Below are 19910 nucleotides of genomic sequence, written 5' to 3'. Positions count from 1 at the left end.
GTGTACTACGGTAGTGGCTTGGTTAATTTGCTTCGACTGTAGTGTTCGGACTTCCTGTTGATGCCCAGCCATTACCTTCAAAACCTCCATTGGATTCTCAATATCTGCAAGAGCTACTTGATTCATATCTCCAAGATTTCCATTATCCCCAGCATCTTTTGAAATATCTTCTTCCAAACTAACAATAGGTGTACTACTACTGGTCAGTTAGACTCCTGCAGTCCTCCTCCGCGCTAGGTTGCTACCACGTGCGCTAGCTGTCACGTTTGTATAGGTCCACGTGGTTTCACACGTGTTGTCTGCGTTGGCCAATCACATGTGCAAAACCACAGGTACCTATACACACGTGACAGCTAGCGCACGTGGTGTAATAATCTGAGTAACGGCACTGGGCAGGAGTCTACTGGTATTGCCGCTGTATCCACAGTTAATTAACTTTTTCACCAGGAACAATCGGTCCTTATTCCAACTTTGGCCTGCCCATTTTGCAATAACTACGTGTCTCTGCCTGCTGTTGACCAGACTTCTAACGGATCCGACTGCTGCGAGTTCAACCTGTGGCTTGTTCATGGACGCTTTTAGCCCACCCAACTGCCTGGAACAGAAGTCGTCGATCTAGCTCGTCTTTTAATTCCCTTCTGCATATACTCTTTATCAACGATTGTTCTGCTGTCTTTTTTGAGGCTTTTTTCTATCTTCTTTGACAGCATTTGTGATCAAAGGGGGAGGGGCTGGCTGCACGACTGCAAATGGCAATCAGAAGGGGGAGGGGCTGGCTGCACGATACAAGGTCATCTCAACGTTCTTACAGCAACATTCTTCAAACTATGTTTGAGTACCTGCTTTGAGTCTCTCAAATTTTCCATTAATTTGATTCGAGACGATGGAAAGTGTGAAAATCTTTTTAATAAATGCTCCTTCTATTACCCATTCCTCAAACTCGTTTGATCAAAACTGTGGCCCATTGTCCGTCGTTCCCTATCACGGAAAGATGTCATCTAAATACTCTACCACATCTTTTGTCCAGAGTTCCTTGCATACATATATAGAAGAAGGAGAAGAAGAAGAAGAGGAAGAAGAAGAAGAAGAAGAAGAAGAGGAAGAAGAAGAAGAAGAGGAGGTTATATTTACCCAGAAATGCCCCTTCAGCCTGAGGCTGGTCTTCCAGGGATCCTGAGCAGCTGCCTAAGTAGGCTGCCTTCTTTCTCAGCATTTCTGCTGGTACTCATTTATACTCCTGAGTCGAGGAAAGCAATTGTGTGTTAGTTTCTTGCTTAAGGAAATTATGCCATAGCTGGCCATCACTGTGGCTTCAACTTGCAAATCTTCAAGGTCCTGGATGTATATATATATATATATATAAACCCACCTACGTGGGTATCTAACACACATTATCCGAAAGACATGTCTGTACAATCTAAAGCCAGTCTAGGCAATATCATTTTGGCGTTATATAGCCAGAGTTTCACCGACAGTTGTTCATGTATGTTACTGACTGCCTGGCTGACTGTCAAATTTCTTGTGAAAGATAGACGTCGTGCGGTGGTCTTCAATACTTCCAAACTATGTGGTGACCACAGGCCAAGAGATTCGCACACAAGAGGGTGGAAGATACTCCCAGTTGATGTGACATTGGCTTCATGATGTTGGTCTTTTTCCCTTTCTCCAGCTGCAGCTGCATTTCCCGCACTGTAAGCTGTTTGGGTAACGTATGACGGTTGCATTGTGTTCCTGACTGTTACATCAAACTAGGTGTCACGGCCTTGTTCAAAGTCAGGATGAAAAATATCAAACACCACTTTGATCCCATGCAGATCGGGAATCATGATATTGTATATCTGATGAGATGGAGTCACTTGAATTTCTTCAAAGGTTTTCCTAATGGCACCTCCACTTCCACGGTAGAGCTACTGCAGACGTGGGTGCACTGGAACCATCACTGGTCGGCGAAAGTTTCCGCTGAAGAGGCACGGCTCACAATTTCTAACCATTTGTTTGATTTGAATATCAATTCCCGGTAACCATGCAGTCTCTCTTCACCTTTCTTTTAGGCAAACCAGTTCCAAAAATGGCAGCAAGTTGTAGTACCTATCATGCAAAGACTTTGGTAAAACCACACTTCTGCAAAAAAGTAATGTCTTTGAAGCACTTTCTGTAAGAAAGTGTCAAACTGCCAATTAATTAATACGCAACATCGTCCATATCAAAATTGCTGTTTCAATCCAAATGCTATAATTATTTGGCTACTTGCACGTGTTACGTAAGTGTTTCAGCGATAAACAGATAATAATAATTATCGATAAATTGATAAATTCAATGCAACTGAAAGAATTGTTAGAATTCAATGTCAAAAGAATTAGACTGTGATATCAAAGAAGAGAGCATTATGAGATTATCCATTTCAATTGGTTAGTGTACTATTACTTTGGTACTAAAAACTGGAGTTTTAACGGTTTGTCATCAGTGCTGTTCATTGCTTCTAAATGTTACGTTTTGTAGAGCACTTAAATTTTATTGTCAAATGAGTATTCGTGTATGGCTCAAGTTGTATCAAATCAGTCATTATAGATAATATCATTAATTAATATGAATAAGTCACTTTTTAAATAAGTTAATTATCGATATATACTAATCAAAAGCTTCGTGTTATTTTACTATAATTTGGAAAGAAATAACACTTACAATATGAGTTTTCATCGTCAAGAAAAGTATTAGAATCTGAGTTTTCATCGTCAAGAAAAAAGGATTAAATCTTTCATTGATTGATTCACCTATTTGTATAGGAGTGGCAGGCAAGTCTTCTAAGCCATTGGCAACAATCATTTCGTTGTATAGTTAGCTTAGTTTATGTTTATTTACCTTTAGTTTTAATACCTACCTTTTAGCAGAAGTGCGGTTAATCACCTGAGAAGGCTGAAGCAATGAAGTAGAGTAATTGTATAGCTGGGAATGCACAGCCCGAGGTGACGTCATATAAACTAGAAACAAACACTTCCGCAGTTTCATTCACTGGGAAAGTGCGGGAATACTGGACGTTTGCTTTGTCGATTACGTTCTTTGCAGTTTTAGATTTTTTAGTTTTAGATTCTTGCATCTAGACTAGCTATATATCGATTTCCGTTTTGACCTGACGGTCCACATCAAATTGTAAGATGTTCACGCCATTCAGTTACATTTTCTTGTTATAGCAATTTAATATATGAGGTGTTACACCAGTTGATAATATAATTTACTTTGCATCACCTACTGTATATCATCTGATGGCATGTCGCTTAATGCCTGGTTAGTAATTAGTCAATCCTACACATGACCGTTTTTAGATGAACACATTTATTATTTAAAACATTCAACAATTTTTTTCAGATATTTTAGCATTAATGGTATGCTAATATATTATTTTGGTAAAGCATAGATGATAACATATGTAAATTTGTCATGTTTACAAAAATTGTAAATTTTTATATCTACGGTTAGCAAAGATTTTGCCACGTTTTCTTGTTGGACATACGTAGCCTATTTTTATCATATGGTTGATGCGGAATAGCGTTGTATCGCGTCCAAACAAATTGTTTCATAGATCAACAGTTGACATTTTTATGTTTTGCAATTTTTTGTTAAATAGCAAATTGTGCCACCATAGCCAAGAGTGCCATGTTACCATGTTTGTATAACCATATCCAAATACCAATCAATTAAACGTATTGCAGTTTTCAATGATACAGTAAGATCTACACCACTTTCATGTAGTTGAATACTAGCTGCTAAATTTATTCTGCTCCTACTTGCATCATTGTAACCTACATGTTCTCTAGAACCTGAAGTTGTGAAATAACCTGACCAAACGAAAGTCTGTCTGATGGTTTGGGTAACCAACAGTCATTTATAATCATTACTAATGGCTGCGGACAATCTCGAGGAATTACAGGTCTCTCGTTTGCAATGATGGCGTCGGTCACTTCATAATCGAAGCTGTATTGATCGAATGGAAGCCGTCTTGTCCATATTTCCCACAACACGATTCCGAAACTGCAAATACAAAATGCCAATGTAATTAGCTGCTTATCCTTTAAGCTACAATACCTGTAAACGTCCACTGCGGTATCATATGGCTCTCGAAGAGTCAATTCTGGTGCTCGCCATCTCGCAGTTCCAACACCTGCAAAAGATAAACCTTCTCTTTTGGGAAGTAGAGAAATATGTTCGGGATTAGAGCGATTCTGCCGTCTAATCTGTTGTTTATCGTTTCCTTTAACGTTAACGTTAACAGTTCTCCCTAAACCGAAATCAGCCACTTTAACAATCCAGTCTTTGCTTACCAGAAGATTATCGCTTTTCAGATCTCGATGTATTCGAGGCGGTTCCAATGTGTGAAGAAAATACATACCTCTTGCTGAATCCATGGCAAATGATAGCTTACGCTCATAGTCGATATCAATCGATAAATCATATAGTACATTTCGTAGAGATCCTCTTTCCATATATTCCATGACAAGAAAAGGAACGTCTCCTGGTTGTGACTTTCCTGCACCAATAAAGAGAACGATGTTCTTGTGTCTTACAGTTCTCATAAACATTATCTCCGTTTCGAAGTCTTCTATAGACTTGGGAAAATCGACAGCCACCATTTTCTTTACAGCTACAGTGATATTTCTGTAGAAAGCTTTGTAAACATATCCAGATGCTCCAGATCCAATTCGTTTTTCCGACATTACTTCGTCTTCTTCTATCTGCCATGCATTGGTCAAAGCGTTGACTTCACTTCGCAACGCACGTTCGCTTTTATTTTTTCTGTTTAGCACTAAGATATAAGCTGTTATACCAGCGGAAGTAACCGCTACAAATAGAATAATTGCTGCTCCTATTAGCCAGTAGGTAGGATATTGGCATGCAGAACCGGTGAAACCGACGTAACATTGACAGGTAGGTTGCATTCTTCCTTCGCTGAAATAAGGTACACAATAGCCATATCTGCAACGATTTTTGTTACATAACGTGCACTCTTCAATTTTGCTAGCTCCAATTTTAGCAGTCGTTAGGCCTCTTGGACACGGAATGCAGTCTGGATCAGAAAATATCGTTTCTCTGTAATATCCTTTTCTGCAAAAATCACACTGTTGGCCTGATATGTTGGAGGAGGTAAATCCAGCTGGACATCTGACTGCTAAATATTTGATGCCTATTTGGTTTTGGTCAAAGGTGATAAGAAATCCCTTCCAATAGAAAGATTTTAATAACGGTCTTCTCTCCAGGGGAGGTAAATAATTAGTCAGCTTCAGAGTGCCAATAAGATGCCACATTTTAACAGATACAATGAACATCCATGTTTCGAGTCGGTAGCCTGGGGAGCAACTATGTTTTCTCAAACACTTCCATATCTCTTCCAGTTGTTTGTGCTGCTTTACAGTGATTATTAGCTGCCCTGGTGTTGAGGCAGCAGAATATTCGCATAGCCAACCGTTTGAGACATTAGGTCCTTTAATGTCAGCGATCAGTTCTGACCATCTCTCTGTGTTAACATCAAACACCCAGAGATCATCTAGACAATCCCCAGAAGCACTCTGTCCGCCAAATACATACATTTTGGACTGCATTATGACTGCTGCGTGATCAAAGCGTGCGCTAGGTCGAAGAGAATGACCTATGTCTCCAGTAGCTTGTCTCCACTTAAACACAGGTTGAAAGTGCATTATCCATGTTTCATTAAAAGTAGTTTTAAAGAAGCCACTAGAATTCCTTCCACCAAATAGGATGGCAGTAGTTTTATTGATAGCAACTATTGACATTGAGTGGCGAGAATTTATTGAAGATGTTGGTGTCAATGGTCTCAATGTGTTGTCAGTAGCATTATAGATCCACACGTCTATGACTGTTTTGTTGATTTTGTTGGAAAGTGCGACAAAACAGCAGCTGTCGATCCACACGCTAGGTTCATATAGGTGATGGTGTCCCGTATCTTTGTCAGAAAGAGAATTGTAGACATGTTTTTTCGACCACTGCATTGTTGTTAGATTTAACTTCCATGTAAATACCTTCCATGAACGGGGATCAATGACATTAATGGATATTTTAGCAAACGTGAAAGAGTTGCTATTGAGAGTATAAGTTGATACTTCTGAAGAAGATGGTGCAAGTTCAGGACTTGGCAGCTTTTCCCACATCCAAACTTTACGTTCGTGCATAAATTTCCAAACTCTTATTTTCAGAGAACAAAGTTTGTGTGTAAAGACAATGATTGTATCTTGATCATCAACAATGCTAGACACTACCTCACATGCTTCATCAGGAATGTTCCCTACAATGTTTTCAATAATATACTTATTACGTATCAAATCGAAATTTAGTACTATCTTATCGTAAATGTTGAAAACGATAAAACGACTGTCGTTCGTTGCAAATGTACAGACAAATTTTTTTGATAGGGAAATGTCTCGCAAACCATTTGGAACTGCAATTACACTTTTCCATGTTTTGTTTTCAAACTTCCACAAAGTTTGTTTATGTGGAACATATAGAGCGATAGTTCCTGAATGAGAGGCAGATAACACGATCCGAAAACCGAAAAATTGTTGGATGTTAGAATTGATGTGAATCCACTTGAGGCTTTCAATGCCTTTTCGATTCACGCATCGCACTTCGTGCATAGCGATGCCAGAAGAGAACAAGCTTAAAACGAGAGCAGACTGATTGCATTGGCAATTAGTTTGTGATTGAAAAACAGCAACCACATCAACATCATAGATCATCTCTGGAAACTCATCGTGAGCGATTTCAAGATCTCTAGACCAAGGAGGACGACCTTCTACTTGCGTTGCCTGCCAGCTAAGCAAGTCTGTATCAAATATCCACGCTTTGCTAGAGTTAGAGAATGTTTGAAAGTGACGGTCGACTTTCAAGGCAATAATCTTGGAGCAAAGTTGAATCGTGAAAGGAGAAGAGTGTAATGGAGGGAAATCCCCATTATCCACGTTCTGCCACGAGTTGGTGTCTACGGTGTACAACCAGTTTGCACTATCACCCGTGTAGTGTCCTAAAGGTGAATCGATGTCACCTGCTCCTGAAATCAGTAAATGCTGCCTCTTTCGGTTTCCGATCTTGACGCTGTAAGTGGACTTTCCGTATATGTTTCCTTGAGGTTCATTTATTTTCCATCTGTCGAAAATTTGCCATCCTCTGGTATTAATATCACTTCTATAGAAAAAATCGTTATTAAACTCATTTTCAGCAGATGCCATCGCTGTTAACTCTTTATCGTAGGATCCTTTGCTTCGTTTCTTTAAGCTTTGGACTTGCTGCACCAATACACATATGCTGATCATAATGATAAGAGCTGACATGGTTGTGATTCGTTTAGATACATTCTTGGCACGGCAATTTCTTGACATTTTGAACACGCAAACTTGATGTCGATTCTAGAGGCGATCGGATGTTCCCGTACAAGTTGAGAAATGTCCCTGCTTTGTGGGTATTCCGATATCTGTACGGTGTCTTCACTGGATCAATCTGAAATAGAGATATGTTGAGATTTCAAGTTGTGTATCTCTTGTCTATAGAGGTTTTTCGCAGATGAGAAATGACGGGCAATAAAAATTTAGTCAGCCTCCGTTTATATAAGAAGGTAAAGCTTTGATATCAATATAGAATGTGACAAATTTTTATGAAACTTGAATGCTTGTATATCTCAATTCGGTGTCTAGTAATGGACACATATCGACACTCTGTTACAGAAAGTGATCAGTAGAAATAGATGTTTCGCAATGTTTCTATTTCTCGGGTCATGCAACTGTTATAACTTTGATAGGATAAAATTGACTATTGATAAGTGATAAGGTTTATCTACCGTTATAATACAATATCAATTAAGACAGATTACAATATTGAAGACCAATGCAACATCACGAGATCTAGGTAAGTAACTCGATAAGCGATGCTCTAGGTTTACTTTAGTGCGTCTGTGGTAAGGGATGGAGAGACAATTTAATACAGTATTATCGCCGGTGTTAATGAAAAAGCATTAAGTGCTAAACCCTCAGCTACTGGCATCATTGAAACGAAACAGCTGCTGAACACGTACTGGAACTTGACAATTAATTACCATAAAGATTGTGAGAAGTGGGCTGGACAATGCTACGGGACACGCCCACTTTTATGGACGCGTTTACTATTATTTGATTCTAATTGACTGATAAGGTAGAATCAGTGGCAGGTCTAGACTGGAAAAGGGAGGATATATACTAGATAAACAGCTTTGGTCCTCACTCGTATTTACAGCCCACAATTTTTATGACCACGCTTACAAAGCCCGGGCTAGCCTATGACACTCTAAACCCCTGCCACAACTGTGAAAACGAGCTACAAGTGGACGAAAACTAGAAACTCAATAGACCAAATCTTGCGCGCACGCGTCCTGGGTACACAAGGCTACGCATACGCAAACGCTCTTCAATAAAACTACAAAATGGCTGATGGGGACAAGCGTATGTACGCTGACAGCGTTTGCTATGGTTTCAGTTGCCTAATTAGTTTAGTATACGGAAGCGGAATGTGCCTGTGCGACACGCGGTCGACAGACGCTCGATTCATTGAATTAATCTAGATGCCGTTACCGCTTATTGAAGTTGGACGTCGTCAAACCTTAATGGCTTTCTTACGCCTCTGTCGACGACTATCCCACGTGCGAGTCAGGATATCAAGTCAAGTTACTTTGCGTTTGCGTCTATTGCGATTTCTAGCTACTGTTGTTTTCCCATTGATTTTGTCTCTCGATTTAATTAAAAGAGAGAGTTGCTAGGTTTGTCCGTTTTTAAAAAAAGTTTATGTCCTTTTCATAGTTCCAACTGCATTCAAAAATAGAAGACCATACTGTTAATAACAATCCAGTCATACAATGTAACAATGCTTTGATGTTGTTTTAAGGAGTATATGGAAACTAGGCCACTTTTTAACAAGTTTTAGATCTGTTAATTTAAATTAATAGTTCAATTTTAATACCGTAAATATATGTGTCGCTATGCCCCTCCATAATGGGCAAGTGGGGTCTTTACCCCCATCTGGGCGCCCACCAACCGGCAGGTGAGCCCAGCCGGGTACATGTTTCCGTGTAGTCCACACGTTGATCAATGACTAGCCAATTTGATATAGATTGCAGGTATTATGGTAACCGCGAACATCCGCACAGCACGCCTAGTGGATTTAAATGACCACCAGGAAAGCTCTGAACGTCATTGTCAACGGACCGTTCGCCAGATAAAATAAATTATTGAATAAAGCTTTTAGTATATTGCTATCAGTGCTGTAAAAAAACTAATTTTGATTGTAGCAGTTACTTTCTACGATCAAATAATGGGTTGCTGTATATGGTATTGATGCCAAACGTGATTACTGAATTTTCAACAATACAGATTTATAAATAAATAATTTCTTATTTAGACAATACTATAGATATACACTGCATAGTTAGAAAGATGTCATCTAATTCCATCAGTGGCATGGCGGTGACCATCAAGAACACATGCACCACATCAGCAGCTTGCTGATAGGATGCTAAACATCTGATTGTTCCAAAACATAATATTAATAACTTTAAAGTTAAATAATTTTAAATTCAAAATTGGCACCTAGCGCGCGATTGGTAAGGTCATGCATATGATCGTAATATCTCTTTTCTCAGTTTCTTCAAAACTTGGACAGTCGCTGAGATGTGCTAGATGAAGGAAATGGAGCTGCAAAGTCAATTAGTAATTTACTTAGTAATTGATGTTGACTTGTATAGAACATAACATTGTGTTTGATACAATGCAGCACTGCAGAAATAACCGATAGTGTAAGGGCTAACTAGTCAAATCGATCGAGAGCGATCACTTCATCACCCACAAGTGTCAGTTCATCACACCCCATTGAGGTGAGCGCACCTCCCACGGTTGGTTATCGCTTCTCGGCCTTTTGGCTAAGATCAAGTGTAATATCTGTTCTTCTCGGTTTAATCTCTGAGACGCGGACATAGCTCGACTCCAAGATTAGCTCAATCTTTGGAACTTGAGACAGGGATGGCAGCTTGCTGCGCCTTACCCGCGCATTGTCCCAGTATTGCACTACCTCTGATTTACTGCATTCCCTCTTGGGGAATACTAAAGCCAATGAAAGAAAAACTGTACCAATACAAAAGTGTATAGATCACCTTAGGGTCATCTGGGTGATCTGTAGACCTCGAGCCTGCCGGAGACGGTGCGTATATAGTAGACTGCTTAATTAATTAATTAATAATGACAACGGCTGATGGCAACCCTAAAAGCAGAATAATCGACGTACACTTTGTTCGCGATGCACACCTCTCAGTTCAATGCTGGCAGTGCCGCGTAACAACAAGGGCGCTGCGGGTATCGCGAACATGCCGACGCAAACCGCGACTTTTAGCGGCGCCGTACCGTTGATAGAATCCGAGCGGCACCTAAAACAAACTGAGCAATGTTCTTTTGGGCTCGTAGCCATTGCATTTTTAGTTAACTATAGATGCAGTATCTCTAATCATCACAGCAAAGTTTCCTCCGTTAATTAGAGCAGTAGTTACTAGTATTAGCTATATAAAACCTTTGACGTCAATAACTGGAAATAATAGGGTACAAACTCACTCTTGTCACATGCAATACTATCACTTTTTGAATCGGTGTAGAACAAATGGACGCTGTCGCGAGTAATAATTGAAAAGGACACGACCGCACAAAGCTTAGGTAATCTGCTTCACACGCATATAGCTACTCTACCTTTTCGGCATTATTACAAGATGGCATCTCACGCACTGTAGTATACCGTTTTTCTGAGTCTGTGGAACACCTTAGTGGTAAAAAACCTTGGAAAATCAACATAATGCATACGTTACTAACAATAAAATTGTATTTTCATGAGAGTTCGTGAATGCATTTAATTAAATAGAAGGATTAAATTTGTTTCAACGAAAGGTAACTGCAAACTAATGGAGGTTAACGAACCAGTTAAAGGTAGTTGAATTCGTCCGGAGATGCGCTGCTGCGCGCACGCGCACAGTGGACTCACGATGGTCTCGCGATAAACGGAGCATGCGCATCACTAGCGACCATCCCGCCCGCCACACCGCAGCAAGCGCCCGAGAATGCGTGTGTTTTGTGGCACGTAGCCACAGAGGTAATTAGATAGTACTTTGTAGTTGTGTCTATAAATAGTTGCCAGTGGACCCTTCGCTCTTCTAGAACTTTCACGTTTGTTGCATTTATGTAAATAGTTTACAGTCATCTCTGTAAAGTCATTCATGCAGTGCGATTAGCCCGTACCAGTTGGGTAAAGCTACCGTTTGTGTATAGATACCGTGTGTGTGTGTGTGTGTGTGTGTGTGTGTGTGTGTGTGTGTGTGTGTGTGTGTGTGTGAGTGTGTGTGTGTGTGTGTGTGTGTGTGTGTGTGTGTGTGTGTGTGTGTGTGTGTGTGTGTGTGTGTTTTCGAATCAACATTGTAAATCGTGTCTCGCCCGTGCATCTACGGCTGTACCCGCGCGATTCTGACGGATCTTCTTAATAAAGAACACAACAGAGAATTGGCGTAGTCGGCAGGATCCGCCAGAAATCAGCGACAGTGTAGCACCGAGAAGGTAAAGTATAGTTATTTACCGTGTTGAAGCATGGCAACGGAGCCACTGATAGAAGCGTTGCTGCAACCACTAGTGGCGCAGCGACGGCTAGAGGCTGCATGTCGAAAAAAAGAAAGCTATCAAACCTGAAAGAAAAGTGCCTGAAGTCAAGACGATCCGAGTAATATTCAAAGGAGAACGGAACAGGGTACCTGAAATTCAGCTACCCATTAAGCTGAATGGAGCTCGTACTTTCGATTTTGAAGTGGATACAGGTGCTGGTGACAATTTTCTGGGTAGCAAGCAATACATGGAGGATCTCGGTCAGTCACATTTGACTGAAAAGCATCGACATTTTGAATCAGCGAGTCAGCCCAAATTGCCAGTGAAAGGATGTGTTACGCTAAACTCTCAGGTGACACAACACAATTTTCCTTCTTTTCAAACGAAAGCACTGCATTTTAGGTGACTGAACTGACAAATCTTAACTTACTAGGTAGAAACGGGATCCAAGAACTTGGAATTTTGGTAGATGCTCTTCTCAACAGGAGTAATTCATCAGCTGCCATAATTGTCAATACATGTACAGTGTTTGGTAACCTCAAATCTGACAGAGAACTGCAGAAAGAGTGCAGACAACTTTGTGAAGAGTTCGCAGACGTATCCAAGCCAGAGTTAGGCACACTAAAGGACATAGGGGTGGAAATCATGTTCAAGCCCGAGGCGGAACCTGTTTTTCGAAACCCTAGATCGGTACCTTTGGCATATAGGAAGACCTTGCTCAAGCTTATGAAGCCGGAATCAGGAAAGGATTCTGGAGAAAAGTTCAATTCAATCATTATGGGACTCCGGTGGTACCTATCAGGAAGAACGCATCACCAAGTCAAGGAAAGGCATGCACAGTTAGTTACGCGTCTGTGGAGATTATGCCAATACGGTCAACCCACAACTGGAGAAACACAGACACTCACTGTCATCTTCGGAACAACTGACGCAACGCCTATTCGGTGGATGTTATTTTACTACAATTGACCTTGCGGCCGCACACAATCAGATTCGTCTAGGACCTGAATCTCAAAGGAGGTTAGCGCTAAGTACTCACCAAGCAGTACTATTCCAACTACGGCTGCCATTCGGGATTGGTTCCGCGGCCGGTTACTTCCAAGGAATGATGGATCAGTTAACACGTGATCTGACAGGTGTGGCAGTATACTTGGATGACATCTTAGTAATTGGCTCTTCACCTCAGAATTATATCAGAAATCTGCAAAGTGTGCTAAACGTCTCAACGATAACGGACTCAAATGCCGTCTGGAAAGTGCTCATTCGCCCAGCCATATGTTGAGTACTTGGGACACTAATTATCACACAGAGGAATTGCAAATGGACACAAAGCGGAAGGTGTAAAAGACCATGCCTGCACCTACTAATGTGCAGAAGTTACAGTCTTTCTTAGGTTCAGTGCATTTTTACAACAAATTTCTGCCGGATTTGTCTAAGACTCTGGAACCATTACACCAGCTAACCAAGAGAGGAACTACATGGAAATGGGGCACTGAAGAGCAAGCTGCTTTTGACCAAGTAAGGACACGCTTACCGTGGATACGGTACTGGTACACTTTAATCCAGATTTACCATTGGGAATATCGTGTGGTGCATCAGAAGTCGGAATTGGAGCGGTTTCGTTTCACCGATACCCTGACAATAGTGAGCGTCCAATATCAAATGTATCAAAGAGTCTGACTGCTACTCAGCGTAGCTACAGCCAGATCAGACAGAGGCACTTGCCATAGTGGTTGCTCTCAAACGGTTTCATCATTTCCTCTACGGACGAAGATTTATATTTGTGACCGATAATAGACCGCTGCTGACAAATTTTTTTCGATCCGGCCATGCGGCAGCACTGGATGCTACTGCCCTGCTGGCTAAAGCCTTAGCCACCCCATGCGTTACCATGGATCAATTTCAATCTAGCTAAGTAGGCGTTGTTTAGGTCTTAGTCGGGGATTGTGTTTTGGATACACCGTCTGCATGATTGCCTATGGGTTCACTAAAACAAATTCTGCACCTGCAACACTCAACCTAGCCGCAGTTTGAACGTCACAGCCTTGTCGGGTCTGGCTGCCAAGTGACGGCAAGGAACAGCAAGAGACGTGTTCGCCATATTTCTGGAAGTGGAAGAGATCGAACTATCTAAAATTCTTCATACTAAATACTGTTCCTGTTTCACTTCGTATAGATCAAAAGAATGAAGGCTGACACTACTTTCTGTTTAATTTTGTTGCGGCGTGGCCTCAATTTCTGACATAAGAAAAGAACAAGTCTGCTGAAAGAAAACGGATTCTAGCATCCTATAGATACTTTCGTTAAATTTAGAGATTTCATTTAATGCGTAAAATAAAGAATCCCTCTTCGCCTTTCACATCTGTTTAGTTTGCGCGTAGTTTACTTTGAAGATATAACTGACCTACACAGGTTCCTTTTCTATAGGCCGAGCTTAGCATTCATGAGTGGCCAAGCGAATGTGTGATGAAGATTTAAATAGGTGTTAAATCAACTCGTTTTAAAGCGTTAAATATCGAGTTTTCAAAAATGTGTTGAAATGAATTTCTAAACCAGACCAAACTTCTGCCTGATTGATACACCGGACGTAGCTACCTATTTTGTCATTTCTATATTTAACAATAAAAATTTGAAAGTGTTTGTCCGCATTTATTGTTTCCCTCAAATCAATAAGACATTAGGCTTAAGAAATAGCCGTTTAAAATTATTATTGATAAGAGTAAAAATGTAATAATATTGCATATGACAAGAGTGAGTTGTAACTTATTATTTCCAGTTATTGACGTCAAAGGTTTTATGTAGCTACTATTAGTATACTGCTGCTTTAATTAGTGGAGGGAACTTTGCTGTCGACGATTAAGGAAACTGCATCAATAATTATGAAATGGATACGACACAAAAAACATAGCCCAGTCTCTTCTCGGTGCGGCTTGGATTGTATCAACAGGACGGCGACGCTAAAAGTCGCGGTTTGCGTCGGCATGTTCACGATACCCTCGGCGCCCTTGTTGTTACGCTGCACTGCCAGCCTTGAACTGCGAGGAGTGCATTGCGAACCTGGAGTAACAGCCTACGTCGATTATACTGCTTTTATGGTTGCCAACAGCCGTTATTATTATTAATTGATTAAGCACTTTAAAAATCCTACCTACTACTACTGTATATATGCACCGCCTCTGTCAGACTCGATGTCTTCTAACGACCACCCAGATGATCCCCGGGTGATCTACACTTCTTCTTTCATTGGTTTTAGTATTCCCCGAGAGGGGATGCACTGAACCCAGAAGTAGTGCAATACTGGGACAATGCGCGGGAAGGGCGCAGCAAGCCGTCATCCCTGTCCCAATTTCCAAAGATTGAGTTAATCTTGGAGCCGAGCTATGCCCGGCGTCTCAGAGATTAAACTGAGAAGAACAGATACTACACTTGATCTTAGCCAAAAGGCCGAGAAGCGATAACCAACCGTGGGAGGTGCGTTCGTCTTATTGGGGTGTCAAGAACTGACACTTGTGGGTTATGAAGTGATCGCTTTCGATCGATTTGACTTGTTGGCCTTTCAGTATCGCTTATTTCTGCAGTGCTGTAGTAGACTAGGAGCGTAGGCAAATATTGGAGACGTCGTCGTTTGTAAACATACTTTGCGTTTTGGGCGTGGCTTGTTTAGTTGTGACGTACAAAAACGTTTCGCGAACGTCGCGCAACGTCTTGACTGCGTGCAGAGGTTAGGGTCGTCGTCCTTTCACGTAAATTTCTGCCGTACGATCTCAAAAAGCAGAGCAAGCCGACGAAAAAAGAATAGTACAGCGCAAATGGGCGTGTCTACTTGTAACGTCCTTCATCTCATTAGATCAAATTGGAAATTCACAATGCGTACGTGTACATCTCGAAGTGTAGTGCATCTGTCGGCTTGCAATTTGCAGAATATGTAGATAGTTATCAAACACAATTTACTAAAATGATTTATGTTATGTTTATACAAATCAATATCAATTACTTAGTAATTAGCTTTGCAGCTCGATTTCCTTTATCGAACATATTTCAGCAACTGTGTGCAAGTTTTGCAGAAACTGATGAAGAGATATTACGATCATATGCATTAACAATCGTGCGCGTGAGGCGCCAATGCTAAATTTAACATTTTCTAATTTTAAAGATACGTACAAGTATTATGTTTTGGATCAATCAGATGTTTAGCATCCTATCAGCACTTTGCTGATGTAGTGCATGTGTTTGTAATATTCATCGTCATGCGACTGATGGATGTAGATAACATCTTTCTTACTGTGCAGTGTATATCTATAGTATTGTTTTAAATAAGAAATTATTTTATCAAAACTCTGTATTGATCAGAATTGATTAATCACTAATCTGGCATCAATGCCGTATACAGCAAACGTATATTTGATCGTAGAAAGTAACTGCTACAATTGAAACTAATATTTTGACAGCACTGACAGTAGCACGTTAAAAACATGTACTTATTTATTTTTTATTTATTTACGATATTAGAATTATACTATTAATTTAAAAAACAGATCTAAAACCTGTTAATAAAAATTGCCTTATTTTGCATATACATGTACTCCTAAAAACAACATGAAAGTAATAAAGCATTGGTACATTATATGACTGGATTGTTATCAATTAACAGTATGATATCCTATTGTTGAATGCTGTTGGAACTTTTGAAAACGATACAAACTGTTTAACGAACAAACATAAATAAACAAAGCGGGCAGAAAAGCAACACAAATTTTAACCCAGAAACAAAGTCAATAAAAAATAAAAGAAAATCACAGTAATCGCAAACGCAACATAATTAACCTTGATGCTCGAACTCGCACGTGAGATAGTCGTCGACACGACAGAGGCGTAGGAATGTCATCCAGGTAAACTTCAATGCGTGGTAACAGCATTCAAGGAATCTAGACTCCGTCGACCGAGTGTCGCACATGACCTAGCTATAATAAACTAGTCAGGTAACTGAAACCATACCGAACGCTGTCAGTGTACACACTTGTCCCCATCAGCCATTTGTTTGCGCGTGTGTAGCCTCGTGTACCCAGGGCGTATGCTTGCGAGCTTTGCAGTCTATTGGAGCTTCTCGTTTTCTTCCATGCACTTGTAGCTCGATTTCAGAATGACCAATTTTGTATATAGTGACCATCTATAGGCTGCTGATTGGGGGGACACGGTCGCAGTGGCCCCGTGATCCTATGGTCGACGTCATCCAACAGCTGTTCGATAAACGTACTTCTTGAAACCATGCAAAGACTGTCATCATCACATCAACTTGCACGCTAATTAACCGAGATCCTCATGAGCTGGGGACAACCGGCCAATTGGAATTTTAATTAGTTATTAAGCAGCCCATGCGCTCATTGCTATCGGTGATGTTAATTAATTAGGGTTCCAGTTGTCAACAATCCAACTTGCAAGTCAATGTGTCCAGCCCCTCCTCACGCTCTTCACGTTAATTAATTATCAAGCTCCAGTTAATTTTACCTTAATTAATTAACAAAGTTATAACAGTTGCGTGAAAAGAAATTGGAACATTGCGAATTCGGCTATTTCTACCAATCACTTTCTTTAACAGAGTGTTGACATGTTTCTATTACTAGGCCCCGACTTAAGATACAAACAATCAAGTTTCATAAAATTTGCACTTTCCATATTGATATCAAAGCTAACTATTATTGTCTGTCATTTCTCGTCCTCGAAGGAGCTGTAGACAACAGATACAGCGCTTGAAATCTCAACTTATAATTATTTCAGATTGATCGAGTAAAGACAAATCGCCGTAAAGATATCGGAATCCACAAAGCAGGGCAATTTCTTAACTTGTACAGGAGCATCCGATTGCCTCTGGAATTGACATCAAGTTTGCGTGTTCAAAATGCCGAGGAATTGCCGTGCCAAGCATGTATCTATACGAATCAGAACAATGTCCGCTTTGATCATTATGATCAGATTATGTGTATCGGTGCTGCAAGTCCAAAGCTGAAAAATGAAGTAAATGATCATACAATAGCGAGTTAACAGCGAAGGCATATGCTGAAAATGAGATTAATAACAATTTTTTCTATCAATGTCATATTAATACAAGAGGATTGTAAATTTTCGACAGATGGAAAAGACATTAACTATAAGAGAACAATTACGGTAAGTCCAATTACAGCGTTAAGATTGGAAACCGAAAGCGGCAGCATTTACTGATTTCAGGAGCAACTTGACATCGATTCACACTTAGGACACTACGCGGGCGATTCTGCAAACTTGTTGTAAAAGTATATAGACACCAACTTTTCGCAGAACATGGATAACGAGATTTCCCTCCATTGCACTCTTCTCGTCTCACGATTCAAATTTCAGGGGCGATACAGGATGGGACACCTAGGACACGTGCTCTCCATGCAGTGCAATACTAGGCTTGAGCTAAAAACTGCAATTTGACTCTTTGCATATCTGAATGCAATTGTTCTACTTCAGTTGTAGAAGGACCTTAATTAAGTATATGTAGTGAATACCAATACCATGTTCTGGTCTGTGAGGAACCAACCGGGACAGCTGACTCACTGAGGGAGAGAGAGGTGACGACTTATTCAGGTGATTACAGCCACCGCATGACTTGGTCTGGTCTGTGATGGATCATCCGGGATAGGCAATACCTGTCCGGTTGCCCTCCGGAAAGGGTGCCCTGTATCCGCCTCTGACTTCGCTCTAAGAGTATTGCTTTGGAAGTCGACCGTTACTTTCAAACATTCTCTAACTCTAGCAAAGCGTGGATATTCGATACAGACTTGCTTACGTTGATGCTGTTGCTGTTTTTCAATCACAAACTAAATGCCAATGCAATCAGTCTGCTTTCGTTTTAGATTTTGTTCTCTTCTGGCATCACAATGCACGAAGTGCGATGTGTAAATCGACAGAGCATGGAAAGATACAAGTGCATGGATTCACATCAATTCTAACATACAGCTATTTTTCGTTTTAGGATCGTGTTATCTGCATCTTATTCAGGCATCATTGCTCTATATATTCCACATAAACAAACTTTGTAGAAGTTTGAAAAAACAACATAGCTGTGCGTTCCTGGCTTCTCAATTACTCTGCTTCCGTGATTTAGCATTCTCGGGTGATTAACCACCCTCTTGCTAGAAGACGGGTATTTAAACTAAAGGTAAATAAGTGCAAACTAAGCTACCTATAAAAACATTGTTGCCGACTAATGAGAAGACTTGCCTGCCACTGCTACACAAATAGGAAAATCAATCAACAAAATTGAATAATTTACTTTACTGAAAAACTTAGATTCTAAATTTCATTGCTTTCCACATTATATTAAAATACGACAATCCTTTTGATTGGTACATACGTTAATACATTTAATTAAAGAAGAGACTTATTCATATCAATTATTGGTATTATCTAGAATGACTGATCCAACACAACTTGAGCCATAAAATGTAAAAGCTGTAAAATACATAATATTTAGAAGTATTTCACAGCACTTTTTGCAAAACCGTTAAAATTTATTTTTAATGCTACAATAGGGGTAGTCTGATAAGAAATTGAATTTGACAATCTCGTAATACTGTCTTCGTCTTTGCAGTATCTATAAGTAAGTATCAAATTGCCAATTAATACGCAAAATCGTCCAAATCAATATATCATTTAGTAATGTGGTTATATCAAAGTCCTTGCATGATAGAGTACTACAACTTGGTGCCATTTTTGGAAGTGGTTTGTCTAAAAGAATGTTGAAGAGAGATTGCATGGTGACAGGGGAATCGATATTCAAATCAAACGGATGGTGAGAAATTGCTGGCCGTGCCTTTCAAGCAGAAACTTTGGTGGACCAGTGCATGCTATAGTGCACCAAGTCTGTGTGCAGTAGCTCTACGGTAGAAGTCTCATTTGGAAACCTTTGAAGAAATTCAAGTGGCTCCATCTCATCAGATATACGCTATCGTGATTCCCGATCTGGGCTCAAGTTGGCTTGAAATGAAATTATGCAAGGAACCTTGGACAAAAGATGTGGTAGAATATTTGTAGGACCTGTTTCAGCGATAGGAATAACAACGGAGCACGGGCCACAGTTTCGGTCTTACAAGTACTAGAATGGGTACGCAGAAGAAGCATTTATTTAAAATATTTTTGCACCGCTCCATCATCTCAAAGCAAATTAATGGAAAAGGTTTTTTGAGATGCAGGTCGGACGTTTTACCACCCTGTATCGCAGATGGTGACAAAGAA

The 19910-nt window shown here is 40.2% G+C and overlaps 2 non-coding genes across 2 annotated transcripts; one reads left to right on the top strand and one right to left on the bottom strand.

Moving 5' to 3' along the window:
* Window positions 1–9923: 9923 nt before the first annotated feature.
* On the top strand, window positions 9924–10113 carry LOC134194420 (U2 spliceosomal RNA). The gene has a single exon (XR_009972199.1). It is a non-coding gene; the product is annotated as a U2 spliceosomal RNA (small nuclear RNA).
* Window positions 10114–14918: 4805 nt separating this feature from the next.
* LOC134194429 (U2 spliceosomal RNA) lies at window positions 14919–15110 on the bottom strand. Its single transcript, XR_009972206.1, has one exon. It is a non-coding gene; the product is annotated as a U2 spliceosomal RNA (small nuclear RNA).
* Window positions 15111–19910: the final 4800 nt, after the last annotated feature.

The sequence above is a fragment of the Corticium candelabrum genome, chromosome 18 (genome assembly GCF_963422355.1).
Source record: "Corticium candelabrum chromosome 18, ooCorCand1.1, whole genome shotgun sequence".
In the NCBI taxonomy this organism is placed as follows: domain Eukaryota; kingdom Metazoa; phylum Porifera; class Homoscleromorpha; order Homosclerophorida; family Plakinidae; genus Corticium; species Corticium candelabrum.
The sequence above is the reverse complement of the archived record's forward strand: the minus strand, read 5'-3'. Positions and strand labels throughout refer to the sequence as shown.